The sequence below is a fragment of the Eschscholzia californica genome, unplaced genomic scaffold (genome assembly GCF_041429995.1).
Source record: "Eschscholzia californica isolate CP2 unplaced genomic scaffold, dmEscCali1.0.p SCAF_1, whole genome shotgun sequence".
Classification (NCBI taxonomy): Eukaryota; Viridiplantae; Streptophyta; class Magnoliopsida; order Ranunculales; family Papaveraceae; genus Eschscholzia; species Eschscholzia californica.
Genome location: NW_028238198.1, coordinates 58,843,191 through 58,847,546, shown reverse-complemented (window position 1 = coordinate 58,847,546; position 4,356 = coordinate 58,843,191). Strand labels below are relative to the sequence as shown.

General features: G+C 41.0%; 1 long non-coding RNA gene across 1 annotated transcript; it reads left to right on the top strand.

Moving 5' to 3' along the window:
- The first annotated feature begins 1,244 nt into the window (after positions 1-1,244).
- On the top strand, positions 1,245-2,940 carry LOC147567862 (uncharacterized). Its single transcript, XR_015237925.1, has 2 exons — positions 1,245-1,462; positions 2,652-2,940. It is a non-coding gene; the product is annotated as an uncharacterized LOC147567862 (long non-coding RNA).
- Positions 2,941-4,356: the final 1,416 nt, after the last annotated feature.

Sequence of the window (4,356 nt, the reverse complement as noted above, 5' to 3'; positions counted from 1 at the left end):
AAAACAACAGCTTTTCCATGAAAAACAGTAGGAAGAAGAAGGAAGACAGTCGGTTGGAGGTTTTTGGAAAAATCCAAAAACTTATCAGCTGGACCAGCCAGGACGCGTCCCAGACGCGTAAAGACCGACCAGCTGGTCTCGGGGCCGCTTCCCGAGACCGGGAATTACGGGACAGGAAGTCGCGGTCCGAGTAGGACCGGGATTTCTATTCCCAGCAGGACTGGGAGTCCGAGATTACCGAATCTCGGACATCCCAGACGCGTCTCGGGCGCTGGGATTCCCAGTTGGTCTCGGTCTAGGACCGAGACCACGGAGGCATGTCTAGACGCATCTAGATGTCTGAGACGGCCTACCGTCCAAAGCACTTGACGCGTCTAGGACGCGTCCAACACGTCCCAACCGAGACAGTCTTGGCATCTGTCCCTATAAGTCCGGACCATTGACTAGCTTTGACCGAGACTAGTCAAAAGACTTTTTGACAAAGTTTGACTTGGGCCCTGACTCGAGTGGGAGATTTTCTTACTTTTTCTTCCGATTCCAAAACATAAACATAATTTTTCCGACATTGACCCGGGCCATCCGAAAGCCCAAAACGGAGTTTTTCCAAGTTTGATTTTGGAAATCATTAAGGAAGAAACCAAGTGGGCCATTAGTCAGAATTTTACGAAAATTGACTCAGAAGCCCATTAGACATAGGAATGTCACAATATCCCACAATTAGCTGTACGGAACATAGCAAAACCTAGAAAGGAATCTAGGATACATACTTTATTTTATGAATGTCCTATATTCATATGTATATATATGTGAATGTGTGGTGTAGCCTTTAGTTATAACGATTCTTGTTTCTAAGCACAAACGAGTATGTGGGAGTAATCAATGGTAGTTCAAGGACAAAAATCTAAACGAACCATTAGGCGAACAAGAACTAAACTAAAAGATAAAGATCTTTTAGGAGGCTATACTAGAGTTTTAAGATAAAACCTTACGAAAATTCACATGAAAACTTACGTATACATCACGAATGGTTATGATAGAGTTCACAGTAATGCAAACTTGATAAAATACGTAATAATCCCTTAAAAGAAATTTTGAGTATAAGCCTGCCCAGAAATAAGACACCTGTTGATCCCTTGTTCATCGATGGTGCGTCTGTCTCCGCAGGGTGTCATCTGTTACCTCGGGACAGTAGGGGTAGATCTATGAAAAGGTTTACGCGTCTAAACTGGATTGAAGACAGAAAAGAGTACGCGTGGGTTCTTCCGATGTTAAGCGTATTAGATTTGAGTTTTAAGTATTTTATGGTCTTTGTTCTTTTGATTCTTATTTTATGTCAGGGTCCTTGTTGGAATATCCAACATTCATAGTTACTTTATTTGTTTAGGTAAGAGTGGGAGCCGAAACGAGTGTAGAGCGAGTTGCTCGAGGCGAAGCGGAGGACGACGGAGTCCTAAGTCGCTAGGTAGGGGATACCTCTTGTTTCTTTTATATTATCGCCTAGATTCATGCCAGGAGTAGGAGATAAACATGCATCATTATGTTTAGATGGATAAACAATCATATTGCATGATTAATATGGTTGATTTCAATGAAGTCTAAATATTGATTATGCCTAGTTCAATATGTTTTACGATGAAGTTTGTATCGTGGATTATGATTATCGATTGGTTGTTTCGATGATATTTACTCGCAAAAGACTTCCATTCTGATAGTTTTGAAATGGTTGATGATAATCGACGTTTTGACAACATAAATAATTTCGTATGTTGTGTGTGATTGGTGAAGTGGACTGAAACGAGTCATGAGGGTCTTGGCAGTTGTAGTGCTCCACTCTCTGGCCAGGATTCTCGTTTAGGTTAGACTCTCGGGGCTCAGGGATTTGCTACCCTTGATCGCTCGATTGGACTGTAAGCCTGTTTGTTCTTACCCTCGGGGCTTAAGGGTTGTACACCTCTAACCACCCGACTGGTTTGGTGATTGGGATCCCTCTGCACGTTATGATATGACTCTTTGTTTGTTCCACTTCTGTGTGTCATAACATAACTACTGTTTTAAAATGCTTTATCTCAGTCGATGGTGTAACGGGCGAGTTCCGAATCTGCTGGGATGGTGGGTGAAGGATGTTTTACAAGAAAAGAATATTATTTCGGCTTTTGACATAATAAATACTTTCCAAAACCAAATAAATAGTTGCATGCTAGGGTACCGATGAGAATATGCTTTTTGTCCCAACACGAATACTGGAGGGACGTCTTGACTATTCGACTTCGCTGAAGCTAAAATGTATCTAGTTAAGCTAGGTGTATATATTTATCACAAGGTGAGCTTTTCAATGACTGTGGAGTCGCCTAGTGGGAGAGGAGCTTACCTACCTAGTGGTAAGACACTTTCTCGAGATAATTTGAGTACCTTGGTTAGTGCCGGTATGGGACAGTACTAGCCAAAGTACTATAGAGTTCTCTGGACAACTCTCTGTTGATTGAGGAACATACCATGGGTGGGCAGTTAAGTCTGCTATTGTATTCTATAGTAGGATTGATATATATTTATGGTGTGCATGTTTTAATTGCGAAAAAGGTTTTATCGTAGTTTCGTTTTGGGAATCCTCTACCAGTTTAACTCGTGTCGGTGAGTTACTGACCCCCTACCAGTTCTTATTGTGCAGGTTCTTAGTTAGAATCATCTGCAGCGGCAGGTTTAGCTGATGGATTGCAGAGGTTGTGGTGGGTCGCCACTTTGGTGTTATTTTCTTTTCTCTTTTGTTTCGATTTAGATTCGAAGTTACACTATTTTATACACTGAACACCATATAATGTAAATATATATGTATCACATAGGTTGTACAGGGATGTAAGATTGTGTACAGGTTGAGTTAACCTAGTTTTCGTGGTGCAGCTTGGAACCAAAGTTGTTAATTGAGTTATGTTTCTTTTTAGCTTCCGTTGTGTTTGTGTATGCGAATTTATGGTTTGCATGACAGGTTTTGCAGGTGCGACCAGTTCGATTTACAGAGGAGATGCTGCCGAATTTTTGGCTCGCCTGTGAATTGCCGGGGCGTGCTCGTGCCTAATTATAGGGTACGTGGCGTCACAAGTGGTATCAGAGCATGAGTTCTGGTGACCGATAAGTCGTGTGGAGTGTAGAGCATAGATTACTCTGAGTTTTAGAGAAAGATAAAATTGGTTAAGACCAGGTGTCTAAAAGCTTCAAGATTAAAAACTATCAAGAGTAAAAGATGCTATATATGTTCGATGTTTTTCTTGGATTTTCGTTTTTTCTTGTTCGTTTTACGCGAAAAAGGAAGAACCTTTGGAGGGTTTGCAAGGGATTTTCTCCAAGGTTGGTTAAGTTGTGGTTAAAGACAACTACGATCCGCCAGAATGATAGATCGACATAAATTCGATGACAGTTACGAGTGATGGAGAAAAGTTGTGTATGGAGACAATTATGATACCCGAAGGAAGGGCAACTTGGTCATAAGAGTTGGGCGTGAGATCAAGATGATGCCAGTGTCCACGAAGTTTTCGTACCGACAACTAGTAGGACTAGGACATGGTTAGTCAGTGGTTTTGGTAGGGAATTTTTTGGTGTAAATCGCATTTGGGTCGTGGAAAGACCTAATACGGGCAAATTGCAAACATTAAGTGAATTTGGTACATGGTTGTAGGAAAGATGATAGAGTTAGCTAGAATGTTATGGAAAACAGAGAAAGAAGTCAAAGGATCGATTAGTGCCTTATCGAGGGATGCATTTTAGAAGTTGAGGAACAAAGAGGATTTGGGAAGTATCTTCCGAAGGAGGTCAGAAAGAAAAGAACTTTGAGGAATTCCTGAGCTGGGAACGAGATATGTGGAAATCAATAAGGTAATTTTGTGAGAAGGTGAACTAAGAGATTTTCAACGAGTTAAGGAAAACTAAGTAACAAAGTGTGTTAGCAATCGTGACAAAAATGGTTAATGCTTGGAGACAACACAGTTAAGGATGCATAAGCAGGATTAACATGGTCAATAGTGATGGAGTTGTGGAAAAATCTTGTGAGCCTAATTCACTCGAGCTGGTGATTCTCATATGACGGCCTTGCCAGGAGTAGCTAACCTAGGTGAACCTATGTATGGGAAATGCCCTCCAGTGGCAAAGAAGCTGCAGATTGAACCACATAAGAAATTTAATGACCAAATGAATTTTTGAAGGATCATACAACCTGAAAGGTTATACAAAAAAAAAGAACATATAAGATGAGTAGTTGAAAGAGCTCAGAGATTCAGATAAATGAAAGTTATAAGGACGACAAGAATTAAGATGGTTGCGCGATTTTGGGTCAAAGTAGTATAGGCAACTCAAGCAAGTTATGAGGAC